General features: G+C 51.9%; 1 protein-coding gene across 6 annotated transcripts in view; it reads left to right on the top strand.

The window, feature by feature from the left end:
• Positions 1 to 14,517: 14,517 nt before the first annotated feature.
• Positions 14,518 to 22,212, top strand: part of PDGFRA (platelet derived growth factor receptor alpha) — a 51,512-nt gene continuing 43,817 nt past the window's right edge. Inside the window, exon 1 of one of the 6 annotated variants that reach the window (XM_058722564.1) lies at positions 14,518 to 14,646. The gene's annotated coding sequence lies outside the window, so the exon portion shown is untranslated. Of the gene's footprint in view, positions 14,647 to 15,475; positions 15,817 to 16,403; positions 16,427 to 17,326; positions 17,486 to 18,273; positions 18,395 to 18,561; positions 18,584 to 22,212 lie in introns of those variants that run through there. The other 5 variants (XM_058722567.1, XM_058722569.1, XM_058722565.1 and 2 more) reach the window with 5 other exon arrangements.

Here is a 22,212-nt window from a genome sequence, read left to right as displayed (position 1 = left end):
ACTTTAAATAAGCGACAGGAAGGGTGGGAGAGAGGGTGGGACAGAAGGAACTTTTCCCAGGCTAAGGAAGAGGAGTGTGCTGGTCCAGAGGTGGGAAAGGGCTTGACAGATTTGAGAAGATCAGTGTAGAAACAGGAAGAGAGTGATACCGGGTGATATTGGAGGGGTAGGCAGGGCCACTTTAAGGAATCTGGGTTTTCTTTTAAATTCATCGAGAAGCCTTGAAGGTCATTAAGTAGGAAGTGATATTGGTCAGATTTATGACAGCCCACTGTCCATGAAAATGACTAAAATGAAAAAGACAGACAAACATCAAGAGTTGGAAAGGATACAAAGTGAATGGAACACTCATACTTTGCTAGTGGGGGCAGTGCCCAACACATTGGGACATTGGCAGTATCTACTAAAGCATGTACATTTCATGACCCAGCAATTCCACCCCCAGGTATATTCCCAACAGAAATGGGTTCATAGGCTCACCAAAAGATAGGCATGAGAATGTTTATAGCAGTTATTCTTGATAGCTAAAAGCTCGAAACTATTCAAGTATCCAACAACAATGGGATGGTTCAATAAATGGTGAATTCATACAACAGAACACTTTCCAGAAATTAGAATAAACAAATTACAAGTACAAGCAACAACATGGATGAATTTCATTAACAAAATGTTTACTGAAAGGAGTCAGACACAGAAGAGTACATCCTGTATGATTCTATTTATCTATGATTCATATAGAATCTGTAATTCTGTGACAACGTCTTCAAGCAGGTGAAAACCAACCAATGGTGTTGGAAGTTAGGACAACGGGTACCCTTGGAAGAGGCTAGTGTAGAAATCGCGGAAGAGGACTTCTGGGATACCAGTCACGAGTGTGTTCATTGTATATAAAATCACTGAGTTATACGCTACGGTTTGTGTTCTGTTTGTATATATGTTACATTTCAACAATATATATTTGAATTCCATAAAAAAAATAAGGGTTTACATTTTAGAAAGAGTACCCTGACTGCTGTGTGGAGAATGGATTGACAGCTGGCAACAGAAGGTGTAGAGAAACAATTGGAGGGTGAGTCCCGATGAGAGGAACCTCTTGGCACTAGTGGGGTGCAGTGGAGAGGGAGAAGAAGGGACAGATTTTAGATATTCTTGGAAGGTAAAATCGATAAAACTTGTTAATAGCCTGCGTATGGGGAGTCAGGGAGAAGGAAAAACAAAGGAAACACCTGTCTTTGAAGCTTGGGCGACTGAGAAGATGGTGGTGTCATTACCCGAGACAAGAAAGTCTAGAGGAGAACCAAGCTTGGCTGAAAACCCATAGTTTGTAAATCAAGGCTTCCCAGCAGCTCCACTGGGTACAAGGCTGATCTCAGGGGAAGTGAAGAACGTCAAAATGACTCAGAACACCTACAGCCTCGGGGTGCCTGGCTGGCTCAGTTGGTAGGCTTGGTAGGACGTGCAACTCTTGATCTCACGATCTTGGTTTCTAGCCCCATGTTGGATGTGGAGCAAAAAAATAAAAATTTGAAAATAAAATAAAATAAAATAAAATAAAAACAACCTAAAAAACCCATCTACGGCCTTGTCAGACCTAAGAGATTCTGTGAAGAGAAACAATGGGGAACATTCTCATTCACAATGAGATCATTTCTTCCCGGGATTTTACTGTCTGTTTCCAATCGCTCCCCACTCCCTTAGTTCTGGATCTAACATGCAAACTTCTGCCCCCGGGAAGGCCACAGGGATATCCCTATATTCCTCTCTCAGCCAGAAAGTAGAAAGTTCCCTTCTCTTCCCCTTTAGTCATAGCTAGCCGCAATGGAAGAAAAGACTTTTACCAGAAATAAAAGGAAAGGAACCCAAATGTCAGCCAGAGAACATGAAGACGGGAGGAAAGCAAGAGTGTATTCTGAGTTGTCTAGGGTCTGGCTCAGACAACGGGGCGCTGGGTGTCTGTAATGCTGAAAGTGCTGGGTGTAGACAGAGATGTCATACCAAGGCGAAGCTGGGGGGGGGGGAGGGGCAGCCGGGACCCTTTATGGTGGGTTTTGCCGGCTGTGCCAAAGGTTCTGGAACTTGATCTTATCGGAGTTGGGACAGACAGTTGGGAGGCTGTGATCAGTCTAGAGGAGAGATGGGGAGACGGGCTAGTCAAGGATAACGCCCAGCCTGGAGGGACCTTTTGGACTGTGATATCAACAAGTGAGGGAATGCAGGTCAAGGAGCAGGTTTAGAGAAGTAGCTTGAATTGGGTCAGTTGAATCCTGACCTGGTGACAGCTTACATCTTGCTTCCCACAAAAATCCCCATGGCTCCGACCACATCCAAGCCCCAACCCCGGGGACTTGAATGAATGACCCACCGCATTTGTTCATACGCTAATGTGTGCTTCTTAACACATAGATTTTAAACTTCTGGGGATAGTGTTCTATTTCTTGAAATTTCTTTGGTGTCTCTTCCTGGCCGCCTAACACCCAGCTTTGCACATAGAACGTCTTCAAAATGCCTTTAGAAGTTTGTGGCATTTATATAGTGTGAACCATAATAATAGAAAAAAGGCCCAGGAACATGAAAACCTACCCCACTCAGATTCCAGGAGGAAAAAAACATTTTACTTCTGAGTTTCTTGATTCGCAACTCTACCCCTATTATGTCCACATAGACTCTTTCTAACTGCAAAGAGCATGATGGTGGTGGGGAGACCACTGCTGGGACCCGGGAGGGTGTCCGTTCTTCCCCTACCTGGGAATGACGGCTTGTATAAATCAGCAACCTCTCCTACTCAGTGTCTGTGTCACTGTTCCTTTCGCCCATGGCTGTGAGGGACATCGGATGAGCTCGCAGATTCAGGAACACTTTTGGAAGGTGGAAAATGGCATGGGAGCATGGGGGTCGCAACAGTGGAATAGAAAAACTGAAATGAAAGTGACCTGTACCTCCAGCGTCTGGATTTGAGAGTATCCGAAACACTGAAATGTTTTTCATCCACCCTTCAGGTAATATGTAGACACCGCTGGCCTTCATCCTCTGGATGGTAGGTGTGATGGTGGGGTAAGGATGAGCTATTTGCCACACAGCTGTAGAATGAAACTTATCAATGGTTATGGACAGGGCTGTGCATTTTAGCCGAGCATCTTGGCAAGATCACGGTGCTCAAAGACCAAATAGCACACAATACCGACAGTACCCATCAGACCGGCTCCGGCTCAGTCATCCAGGTGGGGTGGGGCAGGGAACTCTTGAATGGCCAATTCCACTTTCTCAGGTTTTATTGGTGGCTTGAGGGAAAGCAGACAGCACTCAGATAGGCAGGTAAGATAACCACTATCTGAAGTGTGAGTCTGCACTTTTAAGCTGTCTTTTATTTGGAAATACATTCAATCTCATTTAAATAGTGGGTCAAAACTTAAACATTCAACTCTATACAGCTATAGACAACTCATTTTTTTAAGTGGGCAGAATAACATCATGTGAATTAAAAAGAAACTTTTTAATGTTTATTTTTGAGAGAGACAGAGAGAGAGAGAGAGAGCGGAGGAGGAACAGAGAGAGAGGGAGACACAGAATCCGAAGCAGGCTCCAGGCTCTGAGCTGTCAGCACAGAGTCCGACGCGGGGCTCGAACTCACGGACCTCCAGATCACGACCTGAGCCAAAGCCGGATGCTCAACCAACTGAGCCACCAGGCGCCCCTATAATAGGAATTTTTACCTGCAATAATAGTTTAGTAGGCTAGGTATTAGGTTACACCATCAGAATTGTTGATGCATAACCAGTTTGGGACCCACAGAGACAGTAGTTAATTATGCCAGAGTTGTCAAATTTACCCCAGCTTCTGTCACTGGGAAATTCAGGTGACTCGGGTATCTTCATTTATAGAAGTCATTCTTTACCTTTTGTGTCTGGCATGTCTCTGATTACCACAAGGAGTACTGAAATACATCTTAAATCAAATTTACAATCATGCCACTGTGTCCTGAATTTGGTAGACGATGGGTTTGGGGCAGAGCATTAAGTGCAAAGACCTGAAGTCATCCCAATCTTGCCTGAACTCAACTAAAATGGACATAGGTATTGGATCTCAACGATCAAAATTCTTCTTAGAGATAAGTGTGTCTGTTGTTATCTGTGTCCGTAGTAACATGACTCAGCCATAAAAGCATGAGTGTTTTTTAATCGGATAAATCACTCTTGTTCAACTGGCCTCACTGGTTCCCAAGCGGAATAAGGGGGCTCACCCACAGTAATAATATCAGGGTTTTCACAGGGCTGCCGTGGAAAACTATTGGATCAGAGATATTTTCCTCGATGCCTGCCCCTTTCAGAGGGCCATTTCCATAGGAGAACCTCGGAAAATTAAATCTTTTAGCTCCGCAGTGCAGGACAGTCTGTCCAAACACTGTTCTTGTGGTAATACGTGCAAAATGTACTACGATATTCCTTACCGGCAGGTAAAATTGTTGTTTCAGTGTCTGAGAATTCCAACAGTCAATGCCGACTAAATGTGATGGGGCACTGATATTTGTTACAGGTGCCAATTTTAGACCTTTTAATTTGAGCTGAACTTAAGGGCAGGTCCTGAGTTCGCTCTTTGAAGTCCTCAGGCGCAGGATGGAAACTGGCTGTAGTGCTCGTTGCATCCTGTGCCCTCCCCTCCCCTCCCCCTTGTACTGACACACAAAACCTTAGTGTTCTGAGGATGAGTCCAGACGGGGTCAGACCTTCGAGACGAATCTCCGGCTTGCTGAGGGCTGGCCTGGAACTGAACCAGTTTCTAGGGGTGACCGGGGAGTCTTAGGGAAGGGAGAGGCCCTGACCTGGTTCCTCTCCAGAGTGTTCGGGAACCCTTGGCTTCTTTTTCCGGCACTAACGTGGACTTGCGGAGTGGACTTGGATCCTGAGCCGGCCTCTTGCGCCCTCTAGTGGTGCAAAGTCACAGTCGGACAGAGGTAGAACTCCGCCAGGGGTCTGGCTTTTCTTGCTTTCATTGGAGTTAACCACTTAGACGTCTACCAGTCAGTGAAGTCATTTCATAAATACACTCAGGGAGCAATGCAATAATTAACCAAATGCACACACAATAAGGGAACTGGTAACATTTTGTATTATCCTCGATGGGCCTTGGGTTCTCTGTTTTGTAATGCAAACTCTATCTAATAGGCTGTATGTACCCAGTGGATAATTGAAAACGTGCTTTAATCAAAGGCAATCATTCTGTCATTGTCAGCCTGTGAAACATTAGCTCAGGGAGTTGGATGACAGCGCGCCTTCCTCTTATCTCCGCAAGACAGCCCCACCCTCAGGATGATAGAAGAATCGGGTTTGGCTTTGTCACGAATCTCCGTTATATTCAAATTTCATGATAGCCAATCTCAAGGGAGCGGAAGGGTCTCTTTTGAACAAGGACAATCCCCTAGATGAGTGTGTTCAATCATTCTGTGATTTGGTATCAGAAAGTTACTGTTCCTTGGGGCACCAAGAACTGCCATTTCCAGAAACAGCAGAGTACGTTTTGTTGTCTTTCTACCTGCCCCAAACAAAACATTTCTCGTGGGACCTAACTTACTGAATGACTTAAAAATAATAGCAGAACATAGCCACTTTCCTCAGAATTGCATGCAGCTTTAAATAGCACCTCCTCAGGGGCGCCTCAGTTGGTTGAGCATCAGACTTTGGCTCAAGTCAAGATCTCACAGTTCGTGGGTTCGAGCCCTGCACCCGGCTCTGTGCTGACAGCTCAGAGCCTGGAGCCTGCTTCGGATCCTCTGTCTCCCTCTCTCTCTGCCCCTCCCCTGCTTGTCTCTCTCTCTCTCAAAAATAAATAAACATTTAAAAATAAATAAATATCACCTCCTCAGGGATGATTCCTTGAGGTATGGAACCAGCTCTGGCTTCCTGTGATAGGCTCGTGGGTCACCAGATGACAGCAGAGCTCTTGTCACATCTGCCATTTAATCAGGGCCTGGTTTGTTTTCTGTCTGGTTTGTTTTCTGTCTCCCCCCAGCCCCCCAGAAGCCGAGCCCAAAAAGCAGAGGTCTTGTTTGTTTCTCTACTACAGCATCCCAGAGTCTCGCACCATGCCTGGCACAGGGTTGCTGAATAAACATTTGTCAACTGACAACGTCCTGAATGCTAAGGAGACAGGCCACAGAGGAAAGCTGGTTTCCATTCTTTTCTTAGGGCTATGAGGGACCCCTTCACTCATTATGAGCTGGAAGAATATATGCTTAAAGACTCAGCGATACCTGCTTGGAGGGTTGGGAACAGCCCTGATACCTTGGCACATTTGCAGCTATGGATATAGAGCAGGGCGAGGAGAAACTCAAGTTCTCTTATTAAATTCCTGAGTCAATCAGAAATCATCATCTCCTTGCCTTGTGGGGCTGCATCTCTGCCAAGGAAGGGCCTGGTGGTGGAAATTGACCTAAACTCCGTGGCTGTTTACCTGCAGGATCGTTTTATTACCTCAAAATGTGGGCGTGAAGTTTACCTCTCGGCAAGGGCATCTTTAAAGTGGTTAAAAACCGAACAAGGACGTAAGTATGTTAAGGATCTGGAGGCAGCAAAGAGAGAAGGCCAGAAGTGTGCAGACTGTAAGAATGTAACTAAGGGTAAGAACAGGACCCTAATGAGGAATGAAAATAGGAGACCAGGAGAAAGGGTGGGGGAGGAGAACTCATGCCTACTTCCTGTTGTTTCTTTCAGAGTCCTTTTTCTAGAAGCGCTGACTTTCCAAAGACAAATTGAGTAGGTAGCATGTCTGAATCGCGTGTAGTAAAACACACACACTTAGGTGCCACAGGAATGTTGTTAATGTCAGCACGTCAGCAGGGACACGTCCAGGTCTTGGTAGGCTTAATGGGGATGTCATTCAGCTGTGTATGTGCTTCAGCCCTTCTATCCCCAGACAGTTTTCAGTTTTGAGTGAAGGTGATTGTACTTAGAATGAACAAACGCTTTCTGATTTTGTTAGTTAGCCTCAAGCTGGGCTGCCGGTAACAGAAAAATTCAAAATAAGAGGCGTAATGAGCTAGAATTTTGTTTTGCCTACATTTTCAAGAAGATAGTAGGGAGTCTCTCAGGGTTTGTTTGGAGCTTCACAGGTTGCAGACCTTCCATGTACTACACCATAGTGCATGGTTTCCATTTTCAAGGTTGCCTCATAGTCTAAGATGGCTGCCGAAGCGCCGGTCATACATCTGCTTTCCATTCAGCAAAAAAGACCAGATTGAGAAGAACGTGCCCTCTACTATTAGGGACATTTGTTGGCAGTTGGACCCACAGCTTCAGCTCATCTGCCGTTGGCCAGAGCTTTTCTTCATGACCACATCTAGCTGCAAGATAGACATGAAAGAAAGGTTTTGTCCCAGGAAACAAAAAAAACCAGAGTCTCAATTACTGAGAAGGAAGAGACATTGATTACTAGGGGACAGTATGTAATCTTTGTCACTGAAATCATATATATATATATATTTTTTTTTTTTAATTTAATTTAATTTAATTTAATTTAATTTAATTTTATTTTATTTTATTTTTTGTCCCTGAAAATGAGCCCTACTTCAGTCTCTCCAGTGCATGGTAAGGGCTGGGGGTGAATGATAGAGGGCTAGTACCTGAGGATCCTTTGGACAAGAATCCGGCTTCAACCACGCTTGGGTCTTTTGGCGATTCAAATCCAAATGTGGATACAAAGGTACATCTAAGAGTGTGAATGATGGAAACAAGAATCTAGTATTGCCATTCATCTCATAATTAAAGCTCTCATGGTTTCATAGAATGTTTATCCGCATTCAAATACAAAGCCAGCAGATATGTTCGCCCACAATTGATACTGTTGGACTTAGATGGTAAGTGTAGCCGGCTCTTTTAATTCAACCAACTCCCATACGATCCATTGTCTGGATTCAGAGCCGAGAGCCGAATATTCAAGAGATAAAGATTGCTGGCTGTTCCTTCTCAGCTGCTTCTTTGCCCACCAGAAAATGTTGGGAGTTACCCAACACTCCGTTCTGGATTTTCGACTCATTTTGACTCTTGCCTCCCTGAGGTTTTCAAATGTATCATCTTTAGGAGTGGGCTCAATGTTTTCCTTCCCAAATGTGGTTCCTTTTGTTCCCCAACTGAGTCAACAACACCAGCTATGGCCTAAACCAGAGGCTTCACTCCCCCCCCCACCTTCCTCCCCCCCCACCCCCAGCCGGGGGGGATGTGCATTCTGTCAGGAGGGATGTGCATTCTATTTGTCCCTTTCACATTCACTTTCTTCAAACCCCTGCTGTTAACCCTGGGGCAAGGGAAGCATCCTCTTTTGCCAGATTACAGCAGTAGCCTCCCTGCCTTCTGGCTTCATTCAGTCTGATCTTGCCTAAAATTCAGCTCTGTTCCAGTCTCGTCCTTCCGGAAACCAATTCTGGTACTTCCCTAACATTAAGTCCAGGCTCAACAGGACCCGGAAGGCCCCATGATCTGCCCTCCTCTTGCTCCTCCCCATCTGGCCTTTTCCAAGTACCGGCCATTCCAAACCTCTTTGACTTCTGATTACCTTGTGCTGTCTCTCACCTCCAAGTCCCTGCGCATGAGACTCCTCCCCAGCTAGATTATCATTTCTCTTAGGTTCAAAGAGCAGATGTCCCTTCTCTCTAAGAAGTCCTCACTGGCCCCCAAGTTGGGTTAGGCTCCTCGTATGTGCTCCACATCGCTGTGCTCCTCTAAAATTTGCTAACAGCACTATGGTGCAACTGTATGTTTAATTGTTTGTTCAACTCGCGTATAAACTCCATGAAGGCAGGGCTGTGTCCTTACCACTTGGCACAGAGTCTTAGGCATCTTAGGCTCAGTAAGAATATATTGCGTTGCATTGGAGCTCCTCCCAGCCCAGGCTGGAGATCCCAGTGGTACACAGGCTGGAGAGTTTGGGAAGGTTCTGTGGCCCATGATTCAAAACTACGCTTCGTCTGGCTTCCCTAGCCGTCTTCTTTCGTAAGAGTCTCACAGAGAAATGAGTGTTGGTCCAGTGAGTGCTCTCTCAATACTCAGCAGGGAGGCTGCAATGGAGGAAACTTTGGTGGCGAGACAAGAATATTCTAGCAACTTCCCTGAAGGCAAGGACCCTATCCATTCTGCTTACTACTGTATCCCCAACGCCTAACAGAGTCAGACACAAGGCAGACGTTCAACAAATGCTTCTTGAATCAATGAACCAACTTTCCAAAGCTGAGAAGAAATTCTGATTAGTGGACACCATGAAATTTTGATGAATTAAAAAGTGAGAAAAGTGGGGCACCTGGATGGCTCCGTCGGTAGAACATGCCACTCTTGATCTCTGGGTCATGAGTTCAAGCCCCACGTTGGGTGCAGAGCTTACTTTTAAAAAAATGGAAAAAGAAACTCTTCCAAAACCAAGGTTAGGGGGAAGTCTGGTGGGGGAGGGTAGCCACGAGAGGTGTGCGTGCATGGGACACTTTGCCCTCCCAGGGGCATCCTCTCCAAGTGAGGGCAGGGCATCAGGTGCAGAGCCCCACAAGACACCCAGAGGGTTCCCTCATGGATCCTTACCTCAAGTTCCCCATGCCAAGGCCTCTGCTTTTCTGCAGACCCTCTGGTTGGTGATGCCAGGCCTGTCTCCCATTTTTGGTCGCTCTCTATCCTTCCTGGCTCCCCCTCCTTCTGCCCTACCGCCAGGGGCCCCCTTTTTCGGGGAGGACCTCAGACACTGGGGAGTAATAGCTGAGAATCCAGATGTGCCTCGCCTCTTCCTTGAGGATACGAAATAGAAAACTAGACTGGCTTTCGCCCAGCTTTTGAGGCCAATCCAAGGGACCTGGCGACGGGTGCGACAGTCATTATGTCTGTGGAAAAGCCTGAAGAAGGAAAACAGGGACATAACGCAGACCTTATGCCTATGTGTGCAAGTAAGGAAACTGAGGCTCAGAAACATGACCAGTCTTGACCAGATTACACAGTACCTGGAACTGGGACGTGGCCAGGCAGATTCTGGCAGGGCCGTATGCAAATTGCTTACCCCCTCTGACTTTGTTTGCTCCTCTGCTAAAAGGGGGTAATCTCGCACAACCCCCAGGGTTGCCTCAGGGATTAAATAGAATAATGCCTTGATTAAATAACGTTGCCCTTATTGAAACTTATGTACCACACTTAATGTCACTGTGGGACACGGGTCCCTGTGGCTTTCCACTATCACAACGCCTCTGCTGGATTTTTTTTTTTTTTTTTTTTTTTAAACATCACAGGGTCTTGCTCTACTCCTGGGACTCCCAGAGGACAAGGCCCTTTCTTCAGTCAGCCTGACCTAAACGCAGCTGTGTGTTGGAAAGCTGGACACTCAGGCCCCTAATAAAGAGCAGACCTCCCAATCGCTTCAATGCCTCTCCCTCCCCTCACGTAGGGTTTCAAATTAAAAGTAACTAAAAGCTAAATCCTAAGGAGCAGAGGCAAGGGGGCGGGGAGGGAAGCCAAAAATATCCCGAGATGAAGGAAGTGGGGGTCTCTCCCTAGGAAAGGGTACTCTAAAATCCAGATCCAGAGAGGGGTTCAGTCCTGCCACATCTTTCCCAGCTCTCAGGAGCGGAGGCCCGCCTGGGCTGGGCCACAAAGGGGAGCGCACAGTCTGCGGTCCTCAGGTCCCAAAGCAGGCTGCCTGGTGGTCGTCAGCCACAGGGAACTGCTTTCCATTTCTCCCTGGACACAAATCTTCGGCGAGAGAGAAAGAGAGAGACCCAAGGAACCCAGAAGAGACGCTGCACCCTTAGCTAGCCAGCAACCGCCAAGGAGAGGAGGTGCGCCGGGGGTCCTGGACGGAGAACTGTCACCCCAAGTTATACACGCCAGTCTGAACCTTTTTGGAGAACTGTTCCTCCTCCTTTTCCAAGACCTGGGCCTCTCTGCATCCTGAGCGTGCAAAGACGCTGGCAGCAAGCTTCCAAGCCTCAGCTGGGGCAGACCCGAGGCAAGGGCGGAGTCCTCGCCGGTCTCCCCGTGGGGACCCCGCAACTGTGCGCCACGTCCGCACGCCTCCCCTGAGCGGTCCCTTCGCGGGGCCCTGGGAGGCGGCTTTTCCAGGCGTTGGCAAGTATTGATGGCCGGGTGGGGTGGGCTGGGGGGGGAAGGGGCAGTTAGCGCCGTTTTCTTTTTCAAACCTCCAAACGGCCCTTCATTTTCAAACTATGAAGCTAGAAATGTGCCCCCGTCCCGTCGACTTCATTGGGGGGGGGGGTGGGGATCATAAGTTTGTTTAACTGTGATTTGCACAACTTAACGGCTTTGATAACTACTACAACCCCAAGTCTTGTAAAGCAAAAGGGCCCTCTGAATTCCCGGAGGAAAGCAGAATTGGGGGTGGGGCTGGAGGGCGGGGGAGTAGAGGGGGAAACAAGAAACCAGCTCAGCGGGGAAACGCCCCCGAGAGCCAAAGGTGTGCCTCCCGGCGTGGAGGCCGAGGCTGCGGAGGGGTGGGGGCCGCAGGAGCGAGCCCCGGGGCAGGGCAGGTGGGTGGGTGGGTGGGGGGCGATTTTTGTTTCTTTTCAGGGACCATTTTGGTTTGGTTGTGCGAAGTTTGCGGGGCCTTCTTTTTGACGGCTGGTTCTACTTCATCCCTTTTACACCCTTGCACCCAATTTTATGTCGCCTGCGGGCCTAGACGCGCGAGGCCACGCCAGAACGGCCGTGCTCTCTGCACCCCCCCCCGCACCCCCTCCCACCGGCTTTCCCCAAACTTCTCGACCCAGCTCAACTCCGAGTTAGGCCTCCTTCCCAGAAGGTTTCAGCAACCCCCCACCCCCAACCCCGGACTCCCGGTTTGGGGAGAAAATTCTCATTTTTAACCCCATGATGATCGTACAAGGAAGAGACACGAGAGGTTAAAATAAAAACCCGGGGGCGGGCTGGGACCTTCGCACAGCTGCCCACGTCCGCGGAAGTCACTGCTAGGCGCGCGCCGGGTGGCCTGGTGCCCCGCGGTGCCCGGGACAGGAGCCGGGGGAGAGGAGAAAGGACCTCGTCGTCCGCCTTGGCCGGCGGCACTTCTGGCCCGCGGCTGCTCCAGGACCACCCAGGACCCCGGGCGCCCAGGGAGCAATCTGGAAGGATCTTAGAACAACAAGGGTAGAGTGCGGCTCGCCGCCCCCCCTCCCCCGCCCCGCCCCACCGCCCGGGCTGACTACGCTGCAGACCCGTCCTCTCCTGAAAGCTCGGACCGGCGGCGGAGGGCGGACGGCAAGATTCAAACCCGCCTATGAGCCGTGGGAGGCGCGGGTGGGTGGTGGCTGCAAGGGCAGGAGGCGTTTTAAGGCACGAACCGCCTCTTTGGTTCCTCCCGACCACTGGGTTTATTTTGCTTTTGCAGGGGAAGCAGATGTTGACCTCTCTCCGTCTTTGCTCGGCCCAGACTCGGCGAAGTGATGCCCCAACCATTTGCTTCCCTGAGCCACCCCCCACCGGTGCGCTATCCCGGGAGTCAGCCTCCCAGGCCTTTAAACCTTCTGGAATGTCACACATGGAAACCTTTAGCAAATGTTTGTTAATGATCATAACAAAGGCATCATTCAAATTAGGCAGGTAATTACTACCAGAAGGACAACTGGGTGCTCACTTGCTCATGCGTTCTCCATGCTTCAAACTCGCGAGGAGTTACGACCCGAAGACACTCCCGCCCAGCCTGCTTTTCGGGCTCCTTGAAGCATCTCTGAAATGAACTGTGAAGTTACCATTTGTGGGCGGGGAGCCCTGTGCTCAGGAGACCCCGACGCGACCGGGCGGGCCCTTTCGCAGAGCCTAACGGGCCTTGCCGGGCAGCCTCCCTACTTTGTCTCCTATTCATTTGGGTAGTCGCTATAAAAACTTCGACTTCACTTGTTTTTATTAATGAGATGAAAGCCAGCACCCGCCTTGTCCATTATTCCGCACTCTGATTTTTTGGGGGTCGTGCGTCCCGGTTGATTATCTACAAACATTACGGTATCCTGTTAGCATTCCGAACAAGGGGCCGTTCATATATTTGCCTTCAATGATTTCCTGAAGGAACATGTGGAAGTAATAGTGAGCAGTGCAGTCGCCCGAACTGAAGATGCACGAGAGGCGGGCGCGCAGAAGAGCTGGGGGAATGGGGCCCCTAGCCCAGCCCCAGGCGTCTTCCCGAGCCTGACACCCCAAGACCCCATCCCAGTTAAGCGCGAGATCCCTCGGAGCACTTTTCTGTGACCCTTTCCTGCCGGCTGTTCCCTGTCCACCTTCCCGATGAAGGAGGTGATGGCTGTCCGACGTTCCAGGCTCAAGCTGGCCGCCCTAGCCGCTCTGAGAGTGTAGGTGGAGTGGGGGTGGGGATAAAAAACGACCCCCTCAATCCTACGGGAGAATTCAAAATTAGAGAAGGCGGGGAAGGTGAGCGCGCTCCCCTCCCCCTCCGTCACTTGGAAGCCCCGCTCGGCCGGGTCTGGTTCCTGGAGCGTCAGCGCCCCCTTTCCTTCGCGAGCAGAATCGTTCTCTCCCAGTACCATCTCTTGCCTCGCGCCTTGGGTACAGGATTTGGGGCCCGCTCAACCCCAGGGCGGCAGTAAGGTCAGCCCAAAGCGGCAGGAGGGAACCCGCGGAGGTGAACCTTCCCTGAACGCCGAGGTGGCAGGTTTTTTGCAAGTGACTCCTCGAACCGCCAAGCCCGAGCCTTTTTGTGTGCGTGATAGAAGCCAGGGCAACCTCGGCCAGATAACCCCCAAACAAAGGCACGACAAGATAAGTGCTTCCGCGGGAGTAAAGGTCGTTCTGTCGGAGAAAGTTCCAAACCTACGCAGACCCTCGATTCTTTGTACCTTCTTTCAAACCCGTTTTCAAAGCAAAGCAAAACAAAAACAAAGACCATCATCTTCATATTGGACTCCACAGTTTGCCTGCATCCCATTTAAGGCCTGGCAGCTACCCGGCATTTGCCCTAAAAGACCCCAGGTTGTAAGGACGCCACCGCTGGGAGACCTCTCTCGACAGCCCCTCCATGCAGTTGGGCTAGGAATTTCTACAGAAGGCACATTCTCCATTCCAGATGTATACTCTTTCTGGGCATTAACTGCAATTTCACGAGTTCTTTTTTTTTCTCTTTCAAAGAGAATGCAAAGCAGTATAGCAACATAGGAAAATATCCCCCTAAGTCAGGAGGCAAACTCATTCTGGAATTGATGGGCAGTTTGTATTTTCACGAACCTCTTTCCCGGCAGAACATCAACACCTCCCCCTTCCACCACCCCCACCCCATCTGGTCTGCCTCTCTCCGCCCCCCAGTTGTTGTCGAAGTCTGGGGGTTGGGGCTGGACCCCCTGATTGCGTAAGAGCGAAAGAGCGAAGGCGCAATCTGGCTGCGTGGAGAGTCAGAGCGCACGGAGTTCGAGAGAAACTTTTATTTTGAAGAGGCCAAGGGAAGGGGGGGGGCGCTTCATTTCCTGACAGCTATTTACTTAGAGCAAATGATTAGTTTTAGAAGGATGGACTATAACATTGAATCAATTACAAAACGCGGTTTTTGAGCCCATTACAGTTGGAGCTAGAGGGAGAAAAACAGGAGGGGACTACGGGAGAGGACTGCAAGCCGTGGACATACTTTTTACTCCATATGTAGGATTTTCATTACGCATTGACATAGGAGGAGAAGGTAAGAAAGGAGAAAAAAAAATGATTTTTGTTTCTAAGAGAAGTCCTTGATCAGGCCCTTTGGGCTAGCAGTGAAGTAACTTCACTCAAACTTTAGGCGATGAGGAAAAAAAAAAGGAGTTGAATTCCAACTGTGTGTCCAGAGTCATTTATTTTGAATAAACTTTACTTGGAGGAAAGATAACCATAGAGTTCGAAAGTCTAGGGATTTAAAAACACATTTTCCAGACCTATTTTTAAAAAGCAGTGTTTTTCTAACAACTCTACAGTCTCCCAAAGAAATTGTTTAGGCTTACATTTTTGAGGTTTCTTTTGGGGCTGGGGGTGGTATCCGTGTATACCGGGACGAGCACCAAGTAATACTGGGAGTGGGGGCAGAGGTGTTTGCCCTCTTCTTGGCAGTAGGTCCTGGAAGGCGACAGGTTTTTAATGAGTATTTTCATTCCTCGCCCGCGGTTTGGCGGGACAGCGCTGCAGCGGGTGGTGTGGAGCGCGGCAGGAGGACTGGGGGAGGTGGGGGGAGAAGAGCGCCGAGTGGGGCGCGTAAGGGGTTGCGAGGAGGGGAGGCGTGAAGGGCTCCGTAGGAGAGGGCCGGACCTTGGGTGGCAGCCGGGGGCACATGGCGCCGGCCGAGGGCGCGTAATTACTGGACGGCGCAGCGCCGGGTGCGAGCCGGGGCCAGACTCAGCACAACCGTGGCGGCTGCGAGAGGAGTAGAGGGGGCGCGGACGTGGGCGAGGGTTTGGGAGACTCCCCAGCTGTTTGCAGGATCCGTGAAGTGAGAAGGAGAGAGGGCGCCAGCCCCGCAGTGCGCTGGCGTTGCGCGCCCTAGCGCGGGGGCGAAGGCGGCGCGGGCGGGCGGGCAGACGGTCTGGAGTAATGACAAACACATTTGGCCCCGAGTGAAGAAGTCGTCGTCGCCTCGCATTCCAGCAAGTGGGATTTGAGGAATTTAGAACTGCGCTCCAAGGGGCCCTCCTTGTGCGCTGTGGTCCCCACCCCCACTCGTCTCTGCGCGCCCCCTTTCCTCGGTGGAATCATTTTTGCAAAGCCCGGGGCTCTGCTGCTGCCCAGTCCCAGCCACAGGAAGGAAAAAAGGAAGATTGCCAGAGAAGTGCAGAACTTCTGGGGAAGTTAGGGACGACTTGGAAGGGAGAGATTTGGTTCCCAGGTAAGAGAAAGATCGTACGGGAACCGCCCTCGCCACCTCTCTCCAGGCACCTGAGCTCTGGGCCCCCCTCGCGGGTCCCTTGCCTCGCGGGGATGCGTGGCACTCGCCGCCTGCACTCGCCCTGCGCTGCTTCATCCTCTCCAGTGCCTGTGTCTATTCCAGTCCTTGCGCCGGCCTCCTTGCCAGCCCCGGAGCCGGCTCCTCGCGCCCCTCCCTCCTCCTCCGTCTGTCCCCTTGGAAATCGGCTTTTACTTGTGAGACTAACTTCCCCCGGCAGCGCCGGGGGAACGGGCGCATACATTTAGCTCGGAAACAACTGGGATCAGCGGTTCTGTTCGAAAAGGGTCGCAGCCGGCTCAGAGCAAGAGGGACCCGAGCACGGCTGCCCTAGGGGCGAGTAACCGGGTTGCCTGGCCAGGTGTGCGGGAGCTGCCAGTGCTCTGGCCAGGCGTCTCCGACGGGAAGCAGTGCTGGGCTGCCTGAATGTCGGCTGTGCGTCTTTCCAGCAGCCGGAGCGCCCGTCCCTCTCTTTGCTTCCTTAGCCCTGCTAAGACCTCAGGATTTCGGAAGGCTTGCCTGGAAGAACGTGCCACTCACTCCATCTCTCAGGGTGAGAGGCAAACCCGGGCTGGAGAGGGAGCGTGGATGGCCTTTATCAGGTCCGGACTGCCCAGAGCCCGGCCCAGCCGCCTGGAAAAGCCCTGGGCTGTGCCGTGTGGGAAATGGCTTTTTGGCTCCGCAGCCGAATTGCTCAACGTTTTGGACCGACTCGTCTCGCCGCAGTCGCTCCCAACCAGAACTAGACAGCTTTTTAGAGCAGAGTGACATCGGGCAAACGGGGAGACAATCGGCCGCACCGCTCTAGGGACTAACACCCCCCCGGAGCCCAGCGGGCGTCTGGGCAGCTGGAGGGGAGAGGTGCTGGAGGGGAGAGGTACTGCCGGTTTGCGCACTTCATCCGCAGTCGTGCTGGCTCGGGTTTTAACATCCCTCACCTTTACCCGCATCTGCCCCACTAGGATCCTAGAGCTGCGGCTTTGTGTCCCTTCCCTGTTTTCCTTTGCCCTTGGTTTCCTTCTTGCCACAATCCCATGATAAAGGGGGCCCTTCCACCGCTCCCGGACAGGTTAGGGCCCGTCCATCGTCGCTTTGACACCCTGGCTAGTCCCTGCTTCGAGGCTCTTGCACAGTCTTGCGTTTGGTTTGACCCAAATGTAGCTTGGGTGAGTCCCCAGAGCGGGTATAGGGGTGGGAGTGGGGGGCTGAGAGAGGAGGTAGAGGGGGGGAGGCACCGGGAAGGAGCGGGGAGCTGACCCTCGGCCCTTGCGCCAGTCCTTAGGTGGAAGCAGAACGCTGGCTCCCGGCCCCAGGTCTGCTTTCCTCCCGGGGCGCGGACTGGGGAGGGGAACAGGGGGAGGGGCATCGGGCCGGGCTTTCCAGCTGCAAACGCGTCTGGCGCCGAGGCGGGCCCGTTTTGTGCCTCCTGGGGACCGGCCGTGGGCGGCGCGCAGCGCCTGGACGCGTCCTGCGGACGTGGTGGCCAGCGCCTTCCTGCAGACTCCAGCGGGTGGGACTCCCTCTGGCCTCCGGGGAGCTGCGACAGGGTTACATGTTGCTGATGGACGAGTGGCAATTCTGGGGGAAAAGCTAAAAGCTCGGTGACTGAAAGGTGGGGCTCTCAACGTCCCTTGAATCTGGCTTCAAGGGGCCTACGCACAGCATCAGTCGTCGGGGTGTGAGGGGGGAGGTCCCGCGCGGGATGCAAGCTCTGGGCAAATTGCTTTGCCCCATTGCGCTCTAGTCCAGGCTCTGCCGGTCCCTGTCTTTTGCTGAAGTGGCTCTGCGGCATTTCCTTTTGTTTTAAACTGAACAGTAAGCCAGGAATCGGTTGGAAAAATAGGTTGGAGTAGCTAAAGAGGGCCTTAGACTTGGGGCGCTCCCTCCCAGCCCACCGCAGTCTTCCCTTTCCCCTAGAAAGGGAAGCGAGGGGCGCAGGCGGGCGCGAGTGTGTGCTGGGCAGCGGGGACAGAGGCGACCATCGGGCAGGGGGGCGCAGGGGAAGCCGGGTTCTTGAAAGACGAGGGGTCGCAGTTTCAGCGCACCGCGGCCTTCTCCGAGAGCAGCTGCCCGCGGCCGTGCCGCTTTTGGGCCCATAGGAGGCGCTGGCGCGCGACTGTAACCCTAAACCCCCCGGCCCCTCTCTCTCTCCACCCCGCCCGGCCCCTCTCCCTCCACCCCGACCGGCCCCCTCTCAGGTCTCAGCCGAAAACAATGCAAACGCCTAGCGTCGTGCCTAGGGCGCCGAGGCCGTTGCAGCTCTGAGGCCAGGAGCGCGACCGACAGGGACGCTAAACTCCGAGCGGGCGGTGGTCGCCACCAGCCCCGGGGCGACAGAGCGGCCCAGGGCGTGGGGGCGGCGGGAGGAGGAGCTGCGGGCGCCAGTTGTGGGGGCGGAGGGGCAGGAGGCTGGACGGTGCGGAACGTCCGCCGAAGGTGGTGGAGCTGCGGGGCAGGCTGCGCTGTCCGGGGACCGCGAGCCGGAGCCGCCGGCGGGCGGGCGGCGGAGCGGCCGAGCCGGGTAAGATTCTCGGGGCTGCTGCGCCCTCTAGCGGCCTTCCGGAGCGCGCCCGGTCCCGCTCTCCGCCAGCCTCGCGCGCTCCGCGCCGCGGCCGCGTCGGAGTTTCAGCGCTGAGCCCGAGGGCCGCGGGCCGACTGACCTTGTCACCCTTCCCGCTGCCGGGGGCCTCGGATAGACGCCTGCAACACGGTGGGGCTCGGGAGGCTCGGGGTGGGGGGAGACTAAGGAGGGGCGGGAGGGGGCAGGGTGCAGGGTTTGGGGATAGGCTGGGGGCGTCGTAATGAATTAAGCGTGGGACAAGCGGAGGGAATGGAGGGGGTAGGGTTCCGGGCGCTGTTACCGGGTAGCCGCCGACTTTTGTTTTGAGGCCCCTCGCAAGGTCCGCTGCCGCGCGGGCGGCCCCTGGCTGTTTGTTTGTCTTACAACTCTGCGCTATTGAGCCACGGGAACAGTCGTTTCCAATCAGCCGAGGTTCCCGGCCGCGCGGCCGTCGCGGCCCCCGCCGGGCTGGTTTACGAGGGGTGACAATGGCCTGCGGACAAATCGGGCTGCGCGGGCCGGGCTACGGCGTCGCGGTCCCCACCCGGCGCGGCCCAGGTGGTGTCGCTTCTGCGGGTGGGTGCCATTCCCGGGGCGGGGACAGAGTTGGGGAAACAAAGCCCTGGATCACCCGAACTCCTCTCCAGTGGCTTCTCCTGCCGAACCCTCTGAACCTGTGCCGCCTGGGATGGCAGCGCTGTTTTCCGGGGCTCCCGAGGCCCCACTGCCCCAGCGGATTCGTTCGCAGCGACGGTGCTGGTGCCTGTCCCTCACCGAATTTCTCCTGGGGCCCCGCGGACAATTAAGCTTTTTCGGCCGCAGTTTCCCTATTCCTGTTTCTATTCTGTGGGCTCCAAACTGAGGTCACCACGAAACCTAAAAGTACAACCCAAGAAAGGAAGAGATTGGAAGTTAAGATTTGGGATATTTTAGCACAGAACTTGTAGCCGCATCTGTCTCCGTGGATCCCGGGACGCATGTCCTTGGACCAACACTGTCATCTGCTGGCCGCACTTGAGAACTGCAACGACCCTCTGCTGGGGGTGGGGGGCGGCGGGGGGAAATGGGCTTCGCGGAGATTCTAAGCAAGTTGCGCATCGGGAAGATGCATTTTCTGCCTGGCAGGACCCAAGCAGAAGATGATGACTGGTTTCCTTTTCCTATGAAGCGGCAAGAATCACTGGGCTGAGCACATTTATTTTGTGGACCTTTGTGTAGTTTTTTCGCCTTAGTTCATTCTTTGCATTGGTGTGATGAGCCAAGTACTGACCTACCACATCTGATTATCAGAGCCGACCTGTGAAGAAGTTGGGCAGATACTTGCATATCCCCCCCACTTTTAAAAAATATTTATTTATTTTTAAGAGAGAGACAGAGTGTGAGCAAGGGGAGGGGCAGAGAGAGAGACAGAGGGAGACACCGAATCTGAAGCAGGCTCCAGGCTCTGAGCTGTCAGCACAGACAAGAGTGGGGCTCAAAGCCACTAATGGTGAGATCATGACCTGAGCCGAAGTCCGGTGCTTAACCTACTGGGCTACCCAGGCACCCCTTGCATGTCCCTTTATGAGTGAAGCCTTGGGGGTTGGGAGCTTGGTGACCTTGAGTTCGAGTGCCCTGAAACTTACTACACCCAGGTTATCCCATTAGGAGTCACACCAGTTTGGTGGCGATCAGAAGGAAGTGTCATTTTAGTGTCCCGTGGTTCAATATCTGATGCAGGAAGAGTAGAAAGGTTTATGAGCTCAGATTGTCCGGTAAAATGCTCCCACTTAAAAATACTCCAGCCAACACCCATCCTTGGAATGTCCCACGGAGCTCAGAGAGATCAGAACAACAAAACAGGCTCTGGTGGGGTACAGATCCTGGCGAACACACCCTCCATGAAACACCACCAATGTAGCCCAGCATTTGGATTGCCTGGGCTGATGTTACCAGACAGAGCAGAACATTTGTCACAGGGAAAAAGCAGGATATGTAATTTTCACAGTTAGAATTAACTTAGAGCTGAAATTAACCGAACCTCCAAAATTCGAATCTTATAGCCGTCAGTGGCTTTGGGGACTGTGAGAGTCTCCTGTGGCCTTTAATCATGCTAGGGTGGGGTGAAATTCAGTATTCAGTGGCTTTGCAGTCGGCTACACTGAGCAGTTGGTGATCGGGAAGCTAGCTCTCTGGCTTTCTGAGAATAAGATCATGCTCTTACTTCCGGAAATAGTGCCCGTGTTCTGTTTACTCTCTAGCTTAGCATGTTGTCTTTGATGATTGAGTCTCACTTAATGGCTCTTTCACTTCTGTTTGCAGGGACAGAGGTGCCAAGTTGTTAAACGATAGCGGCTCCAAACAGATTTCTTTTTCTGTTTTCATGACTGTATATATAGGTTCCTGTTAAAACAGCTTGGCTAGTTCATCGGGCCTTCACGGAACCCGAGTTTAGATCCACTTGTCCACTATGCAGGTGATGCAGGGCAAGTCGAATGACCCCTGGGCCTGACTTTCTCAGTATGTAGACGTGGAAGTCAGCCCTCTGACATCCCTGTCATCTAAAACATCTTCAGAGTCTTCTGGAGGAGTCCGTATAAAAACCCCATAGCTGCAGTTTTCAAAGCACTTTTGACTAAACTCTGTAATTCAGTCCTTATGATAATGTAGTAAGGCAAGCCAGGAAGTCAGGTGTTACTAGTTCCCCTTTATGGAAGAAGAGCCCGAGGTTCAGAGAGAGGGACTGAGTGTCGATGTGGGATGAGCCTAGTCCAGGGCAATTTCCATCATGCTTCTGAGAGAAGGAGAGAGACAAAAAAGTGTGAAGGAGCCACAGGTCACTAGCCTGACAGTGAACTTGGCAGACCTCTCTTTCCCGTTTATTTCTCTAACTCTCGGTTTTGCTTCTTTTGCGTTGTGGCTATAGAGGTCGGAGGCTGAAACCCAACCTGTAGTTGGCACGAGAGAGAGGATTCTGATTTTTTAAAAACCAGATTTGGATGAAGTTCCTCCTCGTGAAGTGATTTGTTCTTGCTGACTCCTAATATGCCAGGTTTCTCTGACATAAGCATGACCTCACTTGCTTCCGTGCGCACATCTGACTTTTGGGCCAGCTGCAGGGTAGAGGTTACTGATTGAAGGTGAGCCTTTACACCCAGAGGAGGTAGAAAAGTGCCAGAAACAGCAAGCCGGCCTCCCAGAGAGTCTCACTGCAGGACCAATAGGCAGGGAGCCCTCCACCCTCTCGTGTTTTCCATTACCTCCCCATAGGGCACACACTGTGCGATTATTCACGAGTAAATTGTCTGAGTTACCGATGAGTAACGACATGAAACTTCACAAATGCCCTAGGTTTCTAGCCAGAGAACTACGTTTATCAGAGAAGGGGGTTTGCAATCTGCAGCAAACACATGTTGATTCTCAGTATTCGCATCATTATCGCTGGCTCGGAGGCCCTGTTTTCATTGCCCACTTTGTATGTCAGTAAATAACCCTCTCTGGCAACAGGTCTGCCGTATCTGTGTGCACAGAAGGAAATCTGGTGGGGCTGGGCCAGGGCAAAACGCTCCTCGGAGCCTGCCCTATAAAAGCAGCGAGCCCTTCTCTTAAGCTCGGGAATGCTTTAAAGATGCATCATTGGCAAGCCCTGCTAAAGAAATACAGGATATAAATGTGATAAAACCCAAGACATCAAGCTGGCTCTGGAGGGCTCCTTTGAAGTTCGCTAAGTGGATTATCAGTGGGAGGTTGATATTTATATGTACAAACATACAGGCCGTTGCTGCTAATTGTGGTACGTC

Source organism: Neofelis nebulosa, chromosome 3 (assembly GCF_028018385.1).
Source record: "Neofelis nebulosa isolate mNeoNeb1 chromosome 3, mNeoNeb1.pri, whole genome shotgun sequence".
NCBI classification, from domain to species: Eukaryota; Metazoa; Chordata; class Mammalia; order Carnivora; family Felidae; genus Neofelis; species Neofelis nebulosa.
Note: the sequence above shows the minus strand (reverse complement) of the source record. Positions and strands in the feature narration are given on the sequence as shown.